The following is a 24,562-nucleotide window of genomic DNA, read 5'->3' on the forward strand; positions in this document are numbered from 1 at the left end:
TAATTCTTGAAACACACCTAAGGCAGAAAGCAACATTAGCCAAATCTCGTGTCCAAAGATGTACGTAAATACGACTTTGATTATTTTCCCCCTAGCTACTCAAATGCAGTAACATTAATATGTTGTTTTGCAAACAGTTCTGTACGACCCATAATTTGCCAACATTCACTGAGGGCTTGCTACGTAATGCTGCGTTTTACGTCACTTAGTGACATAAATAGAATTCTAATACGCGATGCTTCCAACTGCCCTAGGAAGGAGAAAGGAGGAAGCCAGTGAACAAAAACCGGAGACTCCTAGACTCTAAGACGCAGTTGCCCCAGCCCCCAAACTCACTTCACAAGAGTCACTGCTTTCGAGGTGTCCTTGTCTCTCGACGCCCCACTCGCGGACATTTTTACACTAAGAACTTGCCAACAGACAACTTCTTAGTCCTTCAAAAACCTTCACCTTGATTAGTCAGGCAGGCTGTTCTCTGATGTTTTTATTTTGTTCTCCATGCATTAAATAACCAGTAAGGTCTGCCATGCCTGCCTCATTTATTATTGATATTTTGTGATTATACGGTTTCCTCTCAAAGTCTCTCGGTATAAAGAGTTCCATACTGAAGAGCCTCACGACTACTGCAGTATTGAACCCAACTTTATGCTGGTTGCAGTAACCATTGTTATATGGTAGATGTCAGAAAATGAAGGAGAAAAATCGCGTTTATAATCCATATTTTTAATTTTTTTTTAACGTTTATTTGAGAGAGAGAGAGAGCAGGGCAGGGGAAGAGAGAGAGGGAGACAGAATCTGAAGCAGGCTCCGGGCTCCGAGCTGTCAGCACAGAGCCCGACGCGGGGCTTGAACTCATGGACCGTGAGACCATGACCCGAGCCGAAGTCAGATGCTTAACCGACTGAGCCACCCCAGGGGCCCCTATAATCAATACTTTTTTTAAAAGCAGACACCACGATCAGGGTATGCTGAGCAAAACAGGTGGCTGAGACCGGTCTGTACTTTCCGTGCTGTCCTTTTCTCTGTTCACCACTCACCCGGCCCCGGCCGGCTCCATAGGCCTCGCCAGGGACAGGAACGTCAGTCAAGAAAGTAACTCTAGCTGAGGTCTCAGGCCGTAGTAGCAAACACGGGCAGCAAACCAGTCCCCCCGCCGCCAGCCCACACGGCCGCCCCACCCACCTCTGCAACCCACGTCACGCCCTTTCTCAACTGAACACTCGAGAGAGCCAGCAGCCACCTAACGGAAGTGACCCTGCACTATCACCCTCCTGGCCTCTGGGACTTCATTAACAAGTTGTACCACTGTAGGGGCGCCCGGGGGGCCTCAGTCGGTGAAGCGTCCGACTTCGGCTCAGGTCACGATCTCAACAGTTCCTGAGTTCAAGCCCCACGTGGGGCTCTGTGCTGACGGCTCGGAGCCTGGAGCCTGCTTCCGATTCTGTGTCTCCCTCTTTCTCTCTGCCCCTCCCCGCCCTCGAAAGTAAATAAACATTTAAAAATTTTTTTAAAAGAACGTTGCAACCTGTACTCTTCCTGTTCAAGACCATCATTGCACGCACACGCAGTTTAAGACACTGGGGGAAAGTTAACAGGGTCAAGTACGGGGAGGGGAATTTCTCCCTTTATGCCAAACGCTGTTCACATCAATGAGTTTTCTAAGTGAATAATCACGACACGAGAAAGGAACGTCAACAGTAATAAAAAGCTATCAGAAAACGAACCTCTTCTGCATTCCTAACCTTTATTACAAACTTCTCGCTCACATTCACCAAATCCAAAACTCGGTAGCTCTCCTGGGCTCCTTCTTTCCCTCACATGTGAAATTTTATTCTTTTTTTTTTTTTTAACGTTTATTTATTTTTGAGACAGAGAGAGACAGAGCATGAACGGGGCAGGGTCGGAGAGAGGGAGACACAGAATCCGAAACAGGCTCCAGGCTCCGAGCTGTCAGCACAGAGCCCGACGCGGGGCTCGAACTCACGAACCGTGAGATCGTGACCTGAGCTGAAGTCGGCCGCTCAACCGACTGAGCCACCCAGGCACCCCTGAAATTTCAGAAACAAACACATCTTTATCAATTTGAACTCCTTAGCATCGTTTACGTCTATTCTCGCCACCCCGTCCCCTCTACCTTAATTTGAGCCGTCATCATGTCGCTGTACGGCAGTCTACTAACCGGCTTCCTGTCCTTCACCTTGGACCCTCCTCCCCCCACCCCCGACTCCACCCTTGGCATTGCTTCCACACTTCCAGAACCTACACTAAAAGAAGGAAGCAAGCCGGCCAGCCAGCAAGCCACGGCACAGGTTTAACCCGTCCCGCGATGCCTTCCGGTTTGTGCAGAATTCAATCAACTCAGTCTGCCCAGGACACCTGCCAAAACATCATCTCCCACCATGTCCCCCACTGTCCTCCATGTTTTTCTAAGAATAAGCTTCTTACGCCTCCCTCAATCTTCCATGATTTTGTCCATGCTATCTCCCTTAGCCTGGAATGTGCGCCCTTTCCTATCTCCGCCGACAGGAAAATTACTTCTGATTAGGAACTCGAGCCAAGCGTCACCTCCTCCATCAAAGTCTTCTCCTTGTCCCTCAAACGGAAGGCTCCTTCCTCTGTGCTCAAGCTGCCACTGAACCAATAAAATCAAACAGGAGCCCCGTGTACTGGATGCCGTTGGTTCCAGGAACTTCAAACACTGCGTGCATCCCATATTAACGCTACTTGGAGGTAGGCACCCTTCTGCATTTTATAACTTATAAAATGTTGAAACCGCTCCCATCTGAGGAATGACAAAACAGAAGTCAGATGGGTTGGGTGGGAGGGCAGGAGAGCGAGAACTTGTCCAAAACCTTACAGTAAAAGAGACTTTGCTACCAAATATTCCCAGCTACCCACTAGGTTGCGTCACTTTTATTAACGTTTCATTGTACTTAGCTTGCTTAAATTTCTCCCTTTCTCTGCAAAATCCCAATCTTCTTGGGGACAGGGACTATTTCTGATTCATGCTTGGATCCTCAGGCCTAGTACAGAGCTGGACACACAACTGGTCGCTGGGCAATGCAGCCACGTGAGTCAGGGAGGGCGCAGTCTGAAGGGGTACAGGCTTTGGGGTCACACACCATGACCTTCGACAAACGGTTTCAGCTCCAAGCCTCAGTGTCCCTACAAGTGCAAAAGTGATGAAACGAACTTTGTATAAGGGCCACTGAAAAGATGTCATGAGATAACACAGATAAAGCACCTGACACACAGCCTGGAACACAGCAGATTCTCAAAAATGCGGTCAATGGTGACAATATCAACGAAGAAAAAGAAACTCACGATAGGGGCAAGCATCAGCCGTAATGGCTAAGTTTTGCCGATGTAACAAACTATCCCAGCATCTTAGTGCCTCAGAGCACCAAGGATTTCTTTGCACTCACTCAACTTGCCCATGGAAGTCCTGGTGGCTTACCTCTACTTGGCTCTCACTCAAGAACTCAGAATAGGGGTGCCTGGGTGGCACAGTCGGTCGAGCGTCTGAATTCGGCTCGGGTCATGATCTCGCGGTCCATGAGTTCGAGCCCCGCGTCGGGCTCTGTGCTGACAGCTCAGAGCCTGGAGCCTGCTTCGGATTCTGTGTCTCCCTCTCTCTCTCTGCTCCTTCCCCACTCACACTCTGTCTTTCTCTCTCCCTCTCTCAAAAATAAAGATTAAAAAAAAAAGAAGAAAAACTCAGAATAAAACCTCATATGGAACGTCACTGCCTACCATGACAGGGGAAGAGAACACGGTAAACCGTGAACTGGCCATTAAAGACACCTCACCTCCTTCCACATTTTATTGGTCAGGGCAAGCCACATGATCATAAGCTTGAAGGAGGGGGAGAAACAGAGTCTTGTGTTGACGACTGACCACAGGGGGAATGGAAAAGCATTTCTTAGAGTAGTAGGTGAACCGGGTGTATATACAAGTGGGAGGAAAGCTGAGGGTAGGCAGAGGGACAAGAACGGACAGGGGTCGGCACAGACCAAAGAATAAGTCAGGTCTGGAGAGGGGCATCTGTGGTGTGGCGTCATGTGGCTGAAACCCAGGATACATGGGGACTGCAGGAGCCCGGGCGAATCAACGAAGATAGGTTGATTCAGACTGTTGAGGGCATTTATGCTATAACAACGGTCATATGAGTGGTGGGGACCCAGGAGATCAGAATGGTATTTGGAATTAAGTATGATCATCGTAGCATTCTTGATATTCCAATAGGAAGTGTATTTATTCTGTTGTTACCTTGTCATAATTATTTACTGATTTTTTATTTTAGACAGGGTGTGAGCAGGGGCGAGGGGCAGAGAGAGAGAGAGAGAGAGAAGGTGGGAAAGAGAGAGAAAATCTCTAAGTAGGCTCCTTGCTCAGTGCAGAGCCCGACGCGGGGCTCGATCCCATGACCCTGGGATGATGACCTGAGCCGGAACCAAGAGTCGGATGCTCAACCGACTGAGCCACTCAGGAGCCCCCACCTTGTCATAATTATACTCACTTTCTATTTTTCTTGCTTCACAACCTGGAAATAGCAACATCACTTTTTTCAAAGTATTATTTCCACTTAGATGGAGAAAAAAGTTAACTTCCAGAAATCCACTGACAATAGGACCTAAAGACGTGCACACCCATCACCACAAAGAAAGAGCAGCTTCTTCTCACTGGAAAGGGTTACACTACGCACCCCGTCCCTGCTTGAGTGTAGACAATGAAGCTTGTTTTTTTTATTTTTTTTTAAATGTTCATTTATTTTGAGGGAGAGAGATAGGGTGTGCAGGGGGAGGGGCAGAGAGAGAAAGAGACACAGGATCAGAAGCAGGTTCCAGGCTCCGAGCTGCCGGCACAGAGCCCGACGCGGGGCTCGAACCCACAGACCGCGAGATCATGACCTGAGCCGAAGTCAGACGCTCACCCCACTGAGCCACCCAGGCGCCCCTCCAACTTCAAGTTTTAATGAAATGTCTTCTCGTACAAACAGCTGAGGGCCCACATCAGTGTTCCAGTCAGTCCCAACAGTGTTCCTAACCCCCGGCTCCGCTTGTAACTCTCTCCTAAAACCATGTTCTTTTCCACCAAACGAAATGCCGGTGTTTGTTTCTCCACCTTTTCCACTGCCAGAGACAAGACTCGCCACTCATCCTAGCTAAGCAAAAACAAAACAGAACAACCAAAACAAAAGGTGTGCAGCTCTGAGGCCATCACCCAGCCCAGTGGCCAACTGTGTGCAAAAGAGAAGTACGGGACCGCTGTACTAAACCACGGAGATCTTCAGGGCACCTGTTACTACATTATGACAGAGCCTGTCCCGACCGTCAGGACACAAGGGACCGACAGCATGCCCGCCCCTCTGCTTCACCACCGCGGTGGAACAACAAAACTGCATCACCTGTGGTCCTGCCAGTCCTGAGGACAGACCCTGAGCAGCACTGATGGGGTCGAATCCTTGGCCCAGATGACGGGACACTATGGAGTGCCAGCCCCGATTCCCAGGCCTTCTAACACAGCAGGAGAGGAAGGCCTGCCACCAGAGGGGCGTGGGAAAAAGAAGCAGCATGTACTAACCCGTAGGATTCTCTCTCTACCACCAACTTCTTGTCTCTGAGTAAACACCGCTAGCTTATCAGCATCGTACGTGCAGCCATCACGTATGTTCATTGCCTTGAAAGCAACAGGAAGAAAATTCTCGATAAATATTAATCCAGTTTCTCTAAGAAAGCCTGCCACAATGTTTGGATCGAACAAGCTACGTTTGTTTTGTACGACTGGGAGTGCAATAAAATAAAGATCACGCACCGAGGCGTAACGAAGATCACGCGCTGTTTGGCTTATTCGATCTCGTTCATTCACACTCAAGTCTCTTTCCCACCATATGAAGACTGGCCTGATTCTGTTTGAAAATTATACTGTTGGGAGGGCCTGGGCGTCTCATCCGGTTAAGCATCTGACTCTCGATTTCGTTCGGCTCAGGTCACGATCTCTTGGTTCACGAGATCGAGCCTCATACTGGGCTCTGCACGGACATTGAGAGCCTGCTTGGGATTCTCACCCTTCTCTCTCTGCCCCTCCCTTGCAGGCACACACACAGTGTCTCTCTCTCTCTCTCTCTCTCTCTCTCTCTCTCTCTCTCTGTCCTCTCTCTCTGTCGAAATAAATAAGCATTTAAAAAAGAAAATTATACTGTCCTCACGATTTGCTGCAGACAGCTTCAGTTGGTTTCCAAGATCGGATACTATCTTTCCCTGTTTCTTTTGCACGCTCCTATACCCCCCTTTCCCTAGTACTGACACATACATCGTAAACGTGTGAAAGACAAATTTCATTTAGAGTTCCGGAAGTCACCCAGTATGCGGAACAATACCACTAGGAACGAATGCCCACACAAGAGCATCGCGCTAAGTGACCTACTCTGAATCTGAAAGTGGACCAAATGAGCCCCATGTTGCCCCAAGAAGAGTAGAAAGTAGCTTTTGATGTGAAATCTGCATTCTTCCCCTATTTCTCTGAACGACTGCAACCCGAGGGGAGGAGCTTTTCATTCCCTTCCCCAACCCCACCATGTAAATAAACGTCCGGGGCACTTTCCTCTTCCACAGATGCTGTGAAACCGTCTTCGCATCCGAAGACGAGGTGAGAAGTACAGCTGTATGGCTTTGTCCCACCGAGACGAACGCTGGTTTAAAGCGTACGTCACGAAACTACTCACACAGCCAGCAAGAGAAAGTCGCCTCGCTGTTATTTCTTTCATGAATAACCATAAAAATACCTAGGCATCCACACATCAGAAACTAAACCCTACCACTTTAGCAGGTAGGGCATAAATTCAAGCAGAATGACACAAGAGCTATCAGCCAAGTCCTTGATTACATGTGCAATCGGAGACAATGCTTGAAGCTGAAGGTGCATTCAAATCTGACACACGACGCATCTAAAAATTCAAACAGAAAAGGATATTTTCTCTTTACGTAGGAGATCGTGGCTCTTTTATACCTACTTTTCCTGCATACAGGCATCCTTTCAACTGAAAACCAAATCTCTCGCTTTGTTTTTGTTCCTCGTATCACATGGTGAACTAGAAGGGAATGTTAGTTTCCCAGCAGCAGCTGCCTCTTCAAGAGTAATGTTGTATATTCTTTGAGTGTGTTTGGATCTTTATTTACGTTTCACGCTCGGTAACTCACTGGCCAACGAACTGATAACTTAGTTGATTACAGTCAAGACATCTCCTACTCGTAGATGCTGAGGAAGCCCACAGAACTGTAAAGTGGAAGTTGTAAAACGTATTATTTGCCACAACTAAGCGCGGAACTACCTAAGTGAGTCCATATGAGAGTTCCTCATCTGAACAGGAATACGAAAGTGAAAGACATAGTAATATTTTAATTAACAACTGTACCCCAGCCTTTAGTTCTCTCCCTTCAGCCTCAGCCTCCTATATTTACCAACACCCACTTATTATTTTGACTCATCTATCCAACAAACATTCAGATGCAGTTTGAACTGAACTCAACATCTCCCTCCCCAGGCCAGCCAGCCCTTCTCCTGGGACCCTTTTCTCCACGCCCATACGTGAAACCCGGAAGTCGTCCTGTGTTCCCAGCCACCCTCCCATCTCTGACACGTGCAGCCACAGCCCCAAGTTGTGCTAAGTATGGCACACAGACATCTCTCAAGTGTTTCCACTCGTCCCATCCCTTCTGTCACTTAGGGTCCCACGCACTTCTGGACTCCTTCTCCACTCTAACTACTCGGTCTTAAATTCTGCCCCTCCAAACCACTGTTCACAAACGCCAAGTAATCCTTGTAAATGCTACTTTTATGCTTCGTGCTCCCATCCTTAAAAACCATTAGCCAATTCTCATCATTTGGAGATGAAGCCGAAACTGTTAAAAGAACGAAGCCCAAAGTTAGTAGAAGAAAGAAAGTAACAAAGACTACTGCAGCAATAAATGAAACGGAGATTAAAAACACAACAGAAGCGATCAATGAAACTAATAGCTGGTTTGTCGAAAAGATGAACAAAATGGGCATACCTTTAGCTAAACTCACTGGGGAAAAAAGATAGAGTACTCAAAATCAGAAATGCAAGAGATGTTACAACTGATACAACAATATACAAAGGGGCATACTAGACAGATATAAACAATCCTATGCCAACAAACTGGACAACCTAGAAGAAGAAATGGGTAAATTCCTAGAAACGTACAACCTACCAAACTGCGTGATGATGAAATGGAAAATGGGAACTAGCAAGAAGACTGCGTCAGTCACCAAAAACCTCCCAACAAACAAAAGCCCACAAGAATTAATAACAATCCAGGGGCACCTGGGTGGCTCGGTAGGTTAGGGGTCCAACTTCAGCTCAGGTCACGATCTCACGGTCCCTGAGTTTGAGCCCCGCGTCAGGCTCTCTGCCGTCGGTTCAGAGCCTGCTTCAGATCCTCTGTCTCCCTCTCTCTCTGCCCTTCCTTGGCTCTCTCTCTCTCAAAAATAAAACATTTAAAGAAAATCCACAAATCCACGTGATACATCACAGTAACAAAATGAAGGATAAAAATCATACGATCATCTCAATAGATGGAGAAAGCACGTGTGAGGAAATTCAACATCCATTTATGACGAAAACTCTCAACAAAGCAGATACAGACAAAATGTACCTCAACGCGATAAAGACAACATATGACAAGCCCCCAGCTAACATCCTACTCAATGGTTAAAAGCTGAAAGCTTTTCCTCTAAGATCCGGAACAGACAAGGATGTCCACAGTTTTGGAAGCCCAGCCAGAGCAGCTGGGCAAGAAAAAGAAATAAAAAGCGTCCAAGTTGGAAAGGAAGAAGTAAAACTGTCACTATTTGCAGATAACATACTGCTATACATAGAAAATCCTAGAGACTCCATCAAAAAACTGTTAGAATAAGCGAATTCAGTGAAGGTGCACAATACAAAATCGGAATACAAAAATCAGCTGTTTCTATACACTGATAACAAATTATCAGAGAGATTAAGAAAACAGTCCCATTTACCACTGCCTCAAAAAGAATAAAATACGTAATAAAATCAACCAAGGAAGCAAAAGACTGCACATTGAAAACTACAGGACAGGGGCGCCTGGGTGGCGCAGTCGGTTAAGCGTCCGACTTCAGCCAGGTCACGATCTCGCGGTCCGTGAGTTCGAGCCCCGCGTCAGGCTCTGGGCTGATGGCTCAGAGGCTGGAGCCTGTTTCCGATTCTGTGTCTCCCTCTCTCTCTGCCCCTCCCCCGTTCATGCTCTGTCTCTCTCTGTCCCAAAAATAAATAAACGTTGAAAAAAAAATTAAAAAAAAAAAAAAAGAAAACTACAGGGCATCAGTGAATGGAACGGAAGAGAATACAAATAAATGGAAAGATACTCTGTGTTCACACGTTAGAAAAGTTAATATAGTTAAAATGTCCGCACTACCCCAAGCAACATACAGATTCAATGAAATCTTCATCAAAACCCCAAGAGTACTTCTCACGGAAGTAGAACAATCCTGAAATTTGTAGGGAACCACAAAAGACCCTGAATAGCCAAAGCAACCTTGAGGATAAAGAGCAAAGCTGGAGGCATCACACCCCTTATTTTTCAAACTATATTACAAAGCTGTAGTAATTAAAACAGTATGGTGCTGGTATAGAAACAGACACATGTATCAATGGAACAGAACAGAGAGCCCATAACTAAACCCATGCATATAGTCCACTGATTTATGACAAAGGAACCAAGAACATACAATGGGGAAAAGACAGGCTCTTCAACACATGGTGTTGGGAAAACTGGACAGCCACGTACATGCAACAGAACGAAACTGGACCACTGTCTTACATCGTAGACAAAACTTAACTCAAGATGGATTGAGGGCTTGAACATAAGACCTAAAACCATAAAACGCCTAGAAGAAAACACAGGTGGTAAGCCCCCTGACGTCAGTTCCAGGATATTTTTAAATCTGACACCAAAAGCAAGGCAACAAAAGCAAAAATAAATAAGTGGGACTATGTCAAACTAAAATACTTCTGCACTGCCAGGAAACCATCAAGAAAATGAAAAGGCAACTGACTGAATGGGAGAAGATATTTACAAATCATGTATCCCGTAAGGGGTTAATATCTCAACTATACAAAGAACTCCTACAACTCAATAGCAAAAACAATCGGATTAATAAATGGGCAGAAGATCTGAACACACATTTTCCAAAGGAGATACACAGATGGGCAACAGATACATGAAAAGATGCTCAACCTCGCTAACCGTCAGGGAAACACAAATCAAAACCACAGTGAGATAGGACCTCACACTCGTTAGAACAGCTATTATCAAAAAGACAAGAAATAACAATCGTTGACAATGACAGAGACAGAGAGGGAAAAAAACCTTTGCGGAATGTAAACTGGTGCAACTATGACGAAGTACAGTATGAAATTCCTCAAAACATCAAAAACAGGGGCGTCTGGGTGGCTCAGTCAGTCGAGCATCTGACTCTTGATCTCGGCTCAGGTCATGATCTCACGGTTTGCGAGACAAATCCCGCGTCGGGCTCTGTGCTGACAGCGTGCAGCCTGCTTGGGATTCTCTCCCTCCCTCTACCTCTGCCCTCCCTGATCATGTTCTCTCTCTCTCTCAAAATAAACAGATAAACTTAAAACTAATACCTATAAAAAGATTAAAAATAATAGAACTAGCATATGCTGCAGAAATCCTACTTCTGGGTTTTTATCGAAAGAAAACGAAAAATACGTCTGCACTCCTATATTCACTGCGACAATATTTACAACAGCCCAGATACAGAGACAACCTAAGTATCCACGGGTGGGTGAATAGGTAAAGAAATTGTGGTGCATATACACAATGGAATATTACTCAGCCTTAAAAAAAAAAGTCATCTTGCGGTCTGTAATAATACGAATGGACTTCAAGGGCATTTTGCTAAGAGAATTAAATCAGAGAAAGAAAAGTACAACAGGATCTCTCTTATATGTCGAGTCTGAAAACAAAAACTCCAACAAACTCATAGATACAGAGAACCGACTGGAGGTTGCAACAGGCAGAGGGGTAGGGGTGAGAAATGAGTGATGGGCTTTTGTGGCGGTTTTTTTTTTTAGCTCAAATATATTGAATAAAAATTTAAAAACAAAGCGCATCTCTGGTACATACAAAAATAAATAAATAAATAAATAAATGTCAATATGGCTTCTAAATATCTGATCCCAAATCACCTCTTCAGCTTCACCCCCCACCACTCAGCTCCCTACTATAAACTCCAAGCGCCCGGACCTCCATGGTAGGTCGTGTGTCCACGGGTAGGTCGTGCGCGTGTCTCATGCCTGGCCTTGACTCTTGCAGGACACCCTCCCTCCCACCCCCCTTCTTCCCCACCTGCTGGTTAACTCCTACTTGTCCTTCAAGACTCGCCGTGACCCATTCCAGTAGGTTTTCCCCCAACACACCAAACCACCAAGCCATTATCAGGCGTTCTCCGATCTTGTCTCTGGAACCGAGACTTGCCTTCCTCTGTTCACTGTTCTATTTCCAGCACCTAGAAGAGTTTCTGGCACACAGGAGGCACTCGTTAACTATCTGAATTAAATGAACCAGGATGGAGAACACGTTAAAACCCCTGCGCAGACTCGGGGAGTCTCCTGATGAAACAGAAACAAGGAATGCTAAGCGTGGGAACCGTTCATTGTCAAGAATGGGATGAAACAGGAATCCAAGCAAAATGTTAAATCCATTGGGCGGAAATTTGCAAAAATACATAGAAAATAAATAGCCTCACCCCATTCATTATTTTAAGACAAAGCAAATTTGATAAGGTAGCTAACTGTCATAACAATTAGGCGAAACCTATCATTTTACGTGTCAGTGTTCCAAAAACACGTTTTATGCAGACACTCTCAACAAACTCTTGCTGGATGTTTCTGATACCGAAGTGATGAAGAGAAGTTTGGATATCTTCCATATGTGACACACAGAAGCAAACGGCAAAGATTATCCGGCTCTGACGAAAGCAGTGAGATATTATCACTTTGTGGGTTTGATAAAAGAAGAAGAAAAAAAAAGCGATGATACGGCATCAGATTTGTGAGTCTGATATTCTTTTACGTATGATACTTAAAGTCGTCTCTTGAAACGCCTTCTAGCAAAGCAGTATTTTGGGCATAAGAACAAGACTTAATTCAGTTCAGGTTAATTTTATCAGCTTACCCACCACTCAGTGTGTTTTGCTAAAATTCAAGTGCCTTTTCACTTTTCTGCTGCTCTGGCTCGGCCCCTCCCTCCGTGTCCTCTTCTGCCTGAGTTTACACCATTCCCCGTCTGTGGTCACTTTCATTTTCTGGTTCCTGTGATCTAACGCCCTGGGTCTGCAGCATCGCAGGGGAACGTATGCATCACACGCTGAAGACCAAAGTGGAGGGAAAGAAAGCAAGCAAAACCCATTTTCACTGATTCACGTTAGATTTTGTAATCCTGGATTTTACCCACAGACCTCAATTTTCTTCCTTTGGTTTTTACGCCCGATTTGCAGTTTGGCAACACTGGCTTTCTAGTAAGTTCCCTGAACTTCATTTCCTCCGTTCTTCCCTCCGAGGGCACACCAGGCATTCTCCAGGTCAGCTGTGTCATTTGTCCCTATCCGCACGACACGGGACGCAAGTCAGCAGAACTGAATGCAAGCCGTGCCTGGCACGTCTAGTCTCCTCACCCGAAACCCTGCCGGGAACCAATTTATAAAATTATTCTGAAAATAAGTGCTGTCTTCAGTGCAAGGCCCAGTCCCAAAGAGGCCGAAGCCCCCTAACCATAGTCAGCTGCAGAGGCAGCACAAGGTCCCAGGAAACAGCCTTCAACAGCCACTGCGTGATTTCAGGAAATAGCAGCTCCTTGGTAGCCACAGTCAACACTCTTTAAAAGACAATTGCACCTCTTCCCCAAGTGGTTTCACTCCTTTGGAGAAGCATTTTCTTCAGGCAGACAGCCTAACGGGGGTGGGCCTTCTGTGCAAGATTCTAAAGTTTGTGTTAGCAACTATTACAAAATACAGGTTAACACATCCAGAAGAGGCAATGTCATTGCTACAAGCACAAATTCGTGTCCTACTAGCAAATTATTACACGGCCCCTGAATGTCCGAAGACTAGCTTCCTTCTAGCACAAATATGCATTTCGCCAACAGACTGACGTATCACGATCGGTTTCTCCCGAGTCCCACAATTCAAAACGCACTACAGTTTCCTCCACAAATGAACCAGCGGGTTCCTAAACAACAGAGAAAAAGGCACACACGATCTAGTGCACCACCCGTATTTTCACAAGAAGTTCTCAACGCCATTCAACTCTCTGAGATCATTTTTTCAACGTATGCTACTGAAAATATTTTGCTTTTGAATGATCCCGGCAGACGTCTCTCGTGTGGATGCAGAATGAGTCAGTGCCGTTCCCGTGTTAGATGCCTAGAATCAACACGAAGGGCATGGCTTCAAGCAAACGTATCTTCCTACCAGAAGGGTTTGTAACAACACAAGACTGACCTTTCCCCAGATGCGCTTTCCCACGTGCGGTTACGTCTGCATCAAACCGGAATGCTGGAGCAGCACAGGTTCAAGCACGACAAAAGCCTGCAATGCAAGGGCACAGGTTCCCCTGGAAGGAAGAGTCCCTGCGCATCACCTGACTCCGTCAGGCAAGCGGGCCCCTTGCGATGGCAAAATGCTGAAGGAGGCAGGGCCGCGATTTCGGGAAGGGGTCAGCCTTAGGAACCGCGGTATCGACTGCGATGCCACACCTCTTCAACTCCATAGGAACAATTTACATCTGGCCAGCCATCGGCCGTCTGTACTGAAGGCGGGAGGGGGAGGGGAAGCGGGAGCCTGTAGCCCTGCTCCTTGGCAAGTCTGGTACCCACGGACAGCCCTCCGGCTTGCTGGAAGCGAGGGGTTTCTCAGTAATAGGATGCTCTGAGCCGAAAGAGGGAAAGCCCCGGGCCAGCCAGGACCCACCGGTCAGCCTACCCAGGGCACATGTGACTAAGCCAAGGGAAGCGTCAGCCAAACACAAGGTCCATCTTTTCCCATTTTAATTTCAATACAGTTAACACACAGTGTTGTTAGTTTTGGGCGTACGATATAGAGAGTCAACGCTTCCGTACGTTCCTCAGGGCTCATCGGGATACGTGTACTCCTTAATCTCCATCACCGATGTCCCCCACCCCCCGCCCAACCTCCCCTCACGTAACCATCAGCGTGTTCTCTATAGTTAAGAGTCACTTTGGGGGTTTTCTTCTTTCCTTTCTTCATTTGTTTCTTAAGTTCCACATACGAGTGAAATCATACGGTATTTGTCTCTCTCTTATTCCGATTTAGCATCATACCCTAGCTCCAACCCTGTTGTTGCAAATGGCAAGATTTCATTCTTTTTTGTGGCCGAATAATATTCCATTGTATATTCATACCACGCCTTCGCTATCCATTCATCCACCGATGGACATGTGGGTTGCTTCCCTAATTTAGCTATCGTAAATAGTGCTGCTATGAACACCGGGGTTCATGTATCCCTTGGATTTGGTGTTTTTGTACTGAGTAAATACCCAGGAGTTCAATTACTGGATCGTGGGGTAGCTCTGTGTTCAACTTTCTGAGGAACTCCCGTATCGTTTTCCATAGTGGCTGCACCAGTGTGCATTCCCAACAACAGTGCAGCAGGATTCCTACATCTCTACATCCTCGCCAACTTTTGTTGCTTCTTGTGTATCTGATTTGAGCCACTCTGACAGGTGCGAGGCAATAACCTCATTGTACTTTTGATACGCATTTCCCTAATGGTGAATGGCACTGAGCACTTTTTCATGTGTCTATTGGCCCCCTGGATGTCTTCTTTGGAGAACTATCTCCCTGTCTTCTGCCGGTTTTAATCGGATTATTGGTTTGGGAGATATTGAGTTGTAGAAGTTCTTTATATACTTTGGATACTAATCCTTTATCAGATATGTCATTTGCAAATATCTTCTCCCATTCGGCAGTTTGCCTTTTAGTCTGTTGACTGTTTCCTTTGCTGGGCAGAAGCTTTTTATTTTGATGAGGTCCCAACAGTTTATTTTTGCTTTTATTTCCCTGGCCTCAGGAGACATATCTGGAAAAATTTTGCTATGGTCCATGTGAGAGACATTACCACCTGTGGTTTCTTCTAGGATTTTCATGGTTTCAGGTCTCACATTTAGGTCTTTCATCCATTTTGAGTTTTGTTTTGTTTTGTTTTTTCTGTATGGTGTAAGAAAGGGGTCCAGTTTCATTCTTTTGCATGCAGATGTCCAGTTTTCCCAAAACCATTTGTTTAAGAAACTATCTTTCTGCCATGGAATATTCGTTCCTGCTTTGTCAAAGAGTAACTGACCATATAATGTGGGTTGATTTCTGGGTTTTCTCTTCTGTTCCATTGATCTGTAGGTCTACTCAGTATTATACTGTTTTAATGACTACAGTTTTGAAATATACCTTGAAATCTGGAATTGTGATACATCCAGCTTTAGTTTTCTTTCTCAAAATTGCTCGCAAAATCAATCTTTTTTAAATTTATATTTATTTCGAGAGAGAGGGTGAGAATGAGCAGGGAAGGGACACAGAGAGAGGGAGAGAGAGAATCCCAAGCAGGCCCTGTGCTGTCAGCACAGAGCCCAACGCAGGGGTCAAAACCACGAACCATGAGATCACGATCCGAGCCTAAATCAAGAGTCAGACACTCAACCGACTGAGGCACCGAGGTGCCCCACAAAATCAGTAAATTATAAAGAATAAACACCACTGCCCTTCTGCCTTTAGGATCCACATGTATTTGCACACTTCTCCGTAGTGAAGCGGACTGTCGGCAGTGGAATAATCACACAAAAATTAAGGCTGCTTTTCCCTAAAATAAGTTACATGTATTAATTAAATGTTAGAAAAGTGACCAATAAAACCATCAGAAGAATACACTGAGCCTGCTTCTCTGATAATATACAGACATATACGTACACATTGTGTGTTGTTACATGTGTTTGCTACATTGGTAAATCGGCTACGTAAGAAAACCAACTACAGTTATAGACCACATAACTGTAGTAATTTGGAGGTTTTCTCACTCTACGATGGCATAACAAAATGCTAACTTAGAAGTTACACAGGCAGAAAAGAAACTGGGGCAGAATTCACCCTGATAGCAACCCTCGAGTCTAAATCCCAGAGCCTGCATCTGGCCCGAAACCTGCCCATTCCCGCAAACACAGAAAAGGCGCTTGAAGATTCTCCAGACGTGGTCCTGTGTTGCCCATCTGTATTAGCCTCCTTCTCCTCCCACCACAGCGGCTCACGTCCATGTCAGACATAAAACCGGCTGCAGTTCACATGCAAATAGCCTGCCTTCCTGGAGGAGACAATGGTCTACTGTGAAGGAAGGACCAGGAACAGAGAGGGGGAAAAAAAGTCACTTGAGCCAGAAGATCCAAGAAGCACATGGGTCTTTTCCACAAGAGGGGGTTCAGGACCCCTCCAGTTATATCTGCACATGAGTCGGCCCTGCCCCTTGTCCCCCACCTTGACCAGATACCATCCCTGGGGCAAGACCATGGTGATCAGTACTGGCCTGCCGTCCTCTTGTAACAGCCTCGTTCACGTGAGCTTCACGGCCAGCGGCGTGAACCCTCCGATGAGGTGTGAAGGACGACACGGGCTGGATAAGCATCAAAGTGCAAAAGGTCAAAAGCAACGCTACGTGGGTAATAACCAGAAGAACCCCTGAGTGCAGACGGGCCGTGGGCCCGCGCCCGGCTTAGCATGGGAGCGATGTGTAGGGTACTGATCAAGTGTAGACGAATCTTAAGAATCAGACCAACCCGGAGCGCCCCGGACAAGTTACTGAAACTGGTGTGGTGTGGCATCTAAAATCCCTAGGTGACAGGGAGGTTGCAGGGATTACATGAGGTGACATATCTGATCAGCACCCAATCTGAGCTATCCTGCCCTATCGAGGCCTCAACATGCACTGAGCTACAATCCTGCAATGAAGAATCCGTTTCAAAAATGCCAAGACACATTGTAACCTTTCCCTGTTCGTATCCCTTCACACGTCACCATTACTCGTGTTGTTCTCCTATCAATTCTTATTCTCTACTTTAAAAAAAAACTGGCTCAGTGTTCTGGGCTATGACACTTTTTATTTTGTTTTTAACCATGGACCAGTGTCTGTGTCCGTGGAATACAGACACCAGATTGTTTTCTTTCGCGTCTCCTCTCCCACCCTGACGCCACCCCAGTAGTGTGTGAATATGGGGAGGTGACGACGGGGAGGAGAAATGGAAGAGGAGAGGGGCGCCCGGGGGGCGCAGTCGGTTAAGCGTCCGACTTCCGCTCAGGTTATGATCTCATGGTGCATGGGTCCGAGCCCCGCGTCGGGCTCTGTGCTGACAGCTCGGAGCCTGGAGCCCGTTTCGGATTCTGTGTCTCCCTCTCTCTCTGCCCCTCCCCCGTTCATGCTCTGTCTCTCTTGGTCTCAAAAATAAATAAAACATTAAAAAAATTAAAAAAAATTAAAATAAATAAACATAAAAAATAAATAAATAAATAAATAAATAAATAAATAAATAAAAGTATGAATTGCCTATAATGCTCACAATATACACTTTAGAAGGCCAAAAGGCATTCTTCTGACATTGAAAAGACCTTCTGTCTTTCGAGTCTGGCAAGCTGTGTGGGATCCTCATCTGTAAAGGAATATGGGAGGTTGATCGAGAAGACCAAATCCCAGACGCAGAGAGGCCTCTCCCTCGTCTGCCACACCCACTGTTACTAACTGATAGGTTATTTTCCTAAACGGTTTTCCTTTCTTCCCGGGAGAGCTAGGCCGTGGTGCCCAGCTGTTTTGTCACACATGAGGCTAGATGTTATTGTGAAGGTACGTTTTAGATGCGATGGACATTTAAATCAGGCGACTCTGGGTAAAACAGAGGACCTTCCGTAAATGTGGTGGGCCTCGTCCAATCAGTCAAAGGCCTTGAGGGCAAAGACTGAGGTTTCCTCCAAGGAGGAATTCTCAAGACTGCAACATAGAAACCCCGCCCAAGTTTCCAGCCTGCTGCCCTACAAAATTTGGACTCTGAGACTGCCAACACTAGTGTTTGCCTGAACTTCCAGCCTGCCCTACAAACTTTAGATTTGCCAACCCCCACAATCACGTGAGCCAACTCCTTAAAGTGAGTCTGCCTCTCTCTGTCTCTCTCTCTCTCTCTCTCTGGGCTCACACCCCCACAACTGGCTCTGATTGGAGTTGGTCTGTTTCCCCGGGCGGCCCGAACTAACACGCTTCCTCTCCGCCCTAAATACCTAATAAAATCCGTATGGTAGAACGCGCACAAGTATGCACGCACGTGCACGTGCACGCACACGCACGCGCACACACACAGGGGAGCCAGCAGAAAACACCTGCTGCTGAAAAGTTTACGCCAGAAAGAAACCCTGTAAAGGAAGAAATTCCTTTATGATCAACTTAGATCTAAGGGACTCTCATGCCCTGTGCCTTCTAACCTATGGCACAGGAAGTGCAGAGAGGAGGAGAGAGAGAGAGAGGAAGCCAGAGGAATCTAAACACTGGCGAAAAGCAAATGCTTGGGAGCGCCTGGGGGCTCAGTAGGTTGAGCATCTGACTTCGGCTCAGGTCACGATCTCACAGTTCGTGAGTTCGAGCCCCGGGTCCGGCTCTGTGCGGACGGCACCGAGCCTCCTTCTGATTCTCTGTCCCTCTCTCTCTCCCCCTCTCCCTCCCTCCCTCTCTCAAAAATAAATAAACATTTAAAAAACAAAAGCAAATGCTTGAAATATTATCAAAGAAAGCACATTACAAACATAAGCTTTTTAAAATGGCACAAAATCATGAAAACATTTTAAAGAACGATGAAATGGTAGCTGGGAATACATCACAGAAGATAAAGCCTCCAGGGTTCAGTGACTGCAACTCACTAATAAGGTTGCCTCTCAATCTTTCACTTGAAAGCAGTTTATCCTCCTTGCTTGATACACGGTGCTAAACCTCACTTATCTGGAGTATTAGCCAATGACGAGGTACGTCAGCCTAACAAACAAAAACGACTGTAAATGATAAAAACCTCCAATCATCGGGATTTAAGAGACTACTCCAGAGTTAGAACCTTCAACTTCAGAAATCAAGAGAACAGTACCACCCTGGGATCAGCTTTGCCCCGGTTCTCTCCGCGTTCAGAGGCCTCATGATGTAACCTGACATTTTTTTCCCTTATATATTCAGCGAGGATTACCATCAGCCCCTCACCGGGATGTACGGAGGCTTAACTACAATAATCCAGGCAAAATGTTCAGGACGGTGCCTGACACAGAAGTTCCACTTACTTCTATCCAGAAAAGGGTCAGCGATACGAGTCTGCTCTGATTTGGGAGTCACGGTGACATACATCATTTTCAGGCAAAGTTTCAAAGGCTTCTACCCAAAATGGTTCATTTTTTTCCAGTGCGGCACTTGAAAAGGTGGCGAAACCCACTAAACTGGTCTAAACCTCCAGGATGACAGATTATAGAGATTCTGCAATTACATTTTCCTCAGAGTAACGAGAACGGCAACGCTCTGAATACTCGAAGTGCCAGACTTAAAAAAAAAAAAAAAGAATCCACATATTGAAAAGACCCCTTACTTAACTGAAAGCAGACCTTTGTGTTAAAAAGGCACAGACTTTTGTCCCAGTTAGAATCCCTGATACCACGATTGTCACGGGGTGTGTGTGTGTGTGTGTGTGTGTGTGGTTTTTTAAATACAGAGATAAATGACTTTACCCTATTTCAGGATTTTTAATGTGCAAGTGGGTAGATGGTGTGGGAGGGCGTGATGAGTAACCGTGGAGAGAACTTCTGCAGAGCTCCTAAGAGTCGAAAAGTTAGGCTGTGCAGGGAGAGAGCGGGAGAACGAGCGAGATAGAGAGAGAGAGAGAGAGAGAGAGAGAAACACTCGACGGAATCAGCTAGAACACAGAGAAACTTAATTACAAAGGGCCCATGGCATAGCATGTGTTCTTTGTTCCCCTTAGACAACAATATGACAACAAAATTAGGAAAAAAAATTCCAGAAAGCTGCCTGCCACCCAAAGTGTGACCTTAACAGCACATAAGGTTCCACAGAAAAATGTTTCTGCCAACCTGGGGCTCGTAAATATCACCATCGGTCCTGCATTTGGAAAGCCAGAAGTCGCGTCATTTGAATGACACATTCAAACCGAAACCTTTTATTTTCTTAATTAGATATAAATTAATTTATACACTGTCCAAGGAAAGCAGGAAGAAACACTAAAAACTACTTTCAATTAGCCCAGTTTGGAGTTAGGAGGTTTCTCTTAATTAAAGCACACTTGAGAATTTTAATCAGCTGAGAAGCAGCAATTGCTTTCAATTTAAAAACTAACAAGAATAAATTGTTATCATATTAAATCATTTTTCCTGTAGCAGTTTCATTTTGGTTTCAATTAAACCCCACTGTCGATATAAAGAACTCAGTCGCAATTAGGAAGAATCGTCCGGGAGCCACTCGTCATCCAAAACCACTTCACGTTCCTTGAAACCTTTAACTTCGGTACAAAAGCAGGGAATCCAAGCGTGGCTATTTCAACATTGATTTGAACGTACTTGGAGCTGTAATTATGGGGAAAACGGATTTTAGTCATTCCATGCAATTTAACATATAACGACTTGCAGGAACCATACAGACTTGGCCTTGCTCCTTCCCCTGCCTTCTGCTGAATGAATGATTGAGGGACGTAGGTGTTTGGATGGAATAGAAGTTTCTCCAGGTAGATAGATCTCTGGAGCCTTTATTTTATCTGGGTGAAGATTAAGCAAAGCTTCCCACCGTCTGTACTGCCCAGGAAGCGGGGCTGAAGTAGAAGAGTGGGGTTGGCGGGGGGTCGAGCTTTCCATGACGGACATGAGCATATCCACAGTCAACTAGGTCCATTGAAATATCCATACTACTTGGGTTTTACGGTCATATTGAGATATAATCCACACGTCACGTAACTAACTCATTTAAAGTGTACAATTCGATGGTTTGTGGCATATTTTTTTCAATTGTGGTTAAAAAGTATGTAACAAAATTTGCCATTTTGACCATTCGTTTGTTTTTGTTCTATTTTAGAGACACACAGAGCATGTGACAGGGGAGAAGGGCGGAGGGAGAGAGAGAATCTTAAGCAGGCTCCACCCTCAGCGGGAGCCTGACTCAGGACTTGATCCCACGACCCTGGGGTCATGACCTGAGCCAAAATCAAAAGTCAGATGTTCAACCAACCGAGCCACCCAGGCGCCCCCATTTCCACCATTTTTAAGTGTGTACTTCAACGGCAGTCATTACGTTCACGATGTTGTGTAACCACTGCCGTAGCGTTAGGGTTTCAAAACTTTTTCAGCACCCCAAACAGAAACTCTGCAACCATTAAATGATAATTTCCTATTCTCTCCTCCCCCCACCCCATGGTAACCTATTCTACTTTCTGTCTCAATAAATTTGCTGGATAATCTGTGTAAGTGGAATCAAACAGTATTTATCCTTTTGTATCTGGCATAATGTGTTTGAGATTCATCCATGTTGTGGCATGTGTCAGAATTTCTGTCCTTTTTAAGGCCGAATAATATTCAACTGCATAGGCAGATAGATAGATAGACCCTATTTTGTTTATCCATTCATCTGCTGATGGACACCTGGGGTGTTCGGACCCTTGGCTGTTGTGAGTAATGCCGTGACGAACATTAACATTCAAGTATTTGTTCTAATCCCAGGTTAGGGTTCCTTCGGACACACACCTAGGAGTGGAATTGCTGGGTCACGTGGTAATTCTATGTTTAGCATTTGAAGAACCACCAAACTGTTTGCCCTTCTGGCTGACCTGATTTATATTCCCAGCAGCAGCATACAAGGGTTCTAAGTTCTCCACATCCTTCCCATTTTCCCGATTATAGCTATTGTAGTAGGTGAGAGACGCTATCTCATTCTGCTTCTGATGTGCATTTCCCTAATGACTGATGACGAGCATCTTTTCATGTGCTTATTGGCAATTTGTTTATCTTCTTTAGAGAAATATCTATCCAAGTCCTTTGATCTTTTTGTAATTGACTTGTCTTTTTGTTGTGGAGTTATAGAAGTTCTTTGTATCTTTTCTGGATATTAAACCTTTATCAGATTTCCAAGTATCTCCTCCCACTCCATAGGTTGTCTTTTCACTTGCTTGATAGTGTCCCCTTAACACACAAAAGTTCTTCATTTTGATGAGGCCCAATGTATCTATTTTTTTCTTTTGTTGCTTGTGCTTCTGGTGTCCTATCTAGAATCCACTGCCCACAGCAGTTGTTTGTGAAGGAAGTCTGTCCTTATCATGCTCTGTTCTAGTTGTTATCCTACATCCCATGCTGACAAGGCTCCCGTCCTGACCGCCATGACTAACCCTGGTAGGATGCCTTTACAGAGCGTATTTGGAAAAGAAATTTTTTTCCGCTGAAAATTCTTAGAGGCACGTATACTTGACTACCCTATCATTTTGATACAGATAGGGGAAAAGGTGAACTAATCTCATGGAAAGCACGATGCCTGCAGCCTACAGAAAGATCTATGGTGTAGGGCCTTTCTACGCACGGAGGGCGGGTCTTCTGGGTAGAAAGGGGGAAGAATAAAGGCAATCTTGGGGAGACAGAAGAAAAAGCACAGCTCTTCCAGAATCAGCTGGATGGAGTCCTTATGTGCACCGAGTCTAATGCTCTCTGTCTAGCTCTCCTGCAAATCGGTTCAGTGCGATGCATTTTATTTTAACAATAACTATTGCCATCAAAATAACTGCACTTATGTTTTCCTGTGCAGTGTGTGTGAGGCCAACGTTTTCTTTTGATCAGATAGAGAGAGGTTCATTTCAGCTTAGCCACTTGGCATTTCATTAATGCGTGCATCATCCTTAATGTCTACCTGGGGGAAGGGGTGAGACATTTAAAAAAAAAAAAAAATCAATCCTCTTGGCATTGGTTAGAGTGAGACAATCTGAACAATAACGAACTGTCATCAGTCATTTCCTTCCAAAAATAAATGGCGCCTTATCTGCATCAGTACAGATTTATTGATTACAGTATGTCTGAATTAAATAATCTCCCACATTTTTATTACCCGATGAAATGTTATAGAATCATAGATAAATAATATTACACACGTAATTTAAAACTATCATGAAGAGTGAAGAGGGGAGAAAGGAGACGACCCCCCAAAGCAGTGTGTGTGATCTAGGAAGTAAGTGTCTTACAAACGTGTCAGATATTTAGATCTCCTCAAAAAACCTAACTTCTTTTTTTTTAAGTTTATTTATTTTGAGAGAGCGAGGGAGAGAGTGCACAAGCGGGTGAGGGGCAGAGAGCAAGAGAGACTGAGTCCCAAGCAGGTTCCGTGCCATCAGCACAGAGCCCGACGTGGGGCTCGAACCCATGAGCGGCGAGATCATGACTTGAGCCGAGATCCAGAATGAGACACCTAACCGAGGCCCCTGAAATCCAACCTTAACAAAAGTAACCTCAGATGCATTAGTGGGGTACAAACCACCACCACCACTAATGCTCCAAGGGGACGGTGACATAACTATTTATTTACAGAGGGCACCAAGAGGCTGAGCTAAAGGAGGCCCGCTAAGCAGGGGGCCACAGAAGCTAGGCTGCTTTCCAGTCCAAGGACGCAGAATTCCAGGCCAAGTAGAAAGCTCCGGAGGGAGGCTGAGAAGTCAAACGTCAGCCGACAGCTAGTCAGAGTGCCTGGACCATGGAGACGGTGGGACCTCTCTCCCTGGAAAGCGCTTTCCTTCTGCCGTAACTTAACAAACTTCCTACTCCAGAGACTCACTGCCTGGAGGACGAGACCCCTAAAGAAAAGACAACTGTGCCCTGCACCTTCCCGGTCGACAAGAAGCTATAAGGGGAGGGCTCGCCGCAATCACCGTATTTCAAAAAGCCACCCAAGTTGATCCTCTCCATTAAGTTAATGTCCCTGACACACGGCTCCGAAGTGGCCTCTCCACGCCCTGTGCTGCCACAGGAACAGACACCTGGGGACCTCAAGAGCCCGGTGGCTTCGGTGCAGAAGAGGGTTAGGAGGGACGTGAAGGTTCAAGCGATGGGGGCCCTCCTGGGAGGGAGAAGGAGCACTACAACAAAAATGATCTGCCTCGGTATCTTGAGAAGGTGGGATCTCTTTGGTAGAGACATTATCAACTTTCTACTTACAGGCTAACCACTTCTTCGAAATTACAGAAATTACAGGCTGGAAAAAAAGCAAAAAAGTCTCCTTGGAAGAAAGAAAGAATGCGGTAATTAACAAAAGCAACCAACAAATAAACATTTAAAAACCCAGCATTTATGTCTCCAAAGGAAACAGGGAACAGGAGTTCGGAGGAGTACTGAAGAAAAGGAATGGTTTAGATCATTTTTCTTTATAAAAATTCTTCTTCTTACACAACCGGTATGT

At 45.5% G+C, this 24,562-nt stretch overlaps 1 protein-coding gene across 4 annotated transcripts in view; it reads right to left on the reverse strand.

Moving 5' to 3' along the window:
- The window catches only part of PDE10A (phosphodiesterase 10A), a 619,063-nt gene that overhangs the window by 254,089 nt on the left and 340,412 nt on the right, over nucleotides 1-24,562 (reverse strand). The gene's annotated exons all lie outside the window — the stretch shown is intronic.

This window comes from Felis catus, chromosome B2, assembly GCF_018350175.1.
Source record: "Felis catus isolate Fca126 chromosome B2, F.catus_Fca126_mat1.0, whole genome shotgun sequence".
In the NCBI taxonomy this organism is placed as follows: domain Eukaryota; kingdom Metazoa; phylum Chordata; class Mammalia; order Carnivora; family Felidae; genus Felis; species Felis catus.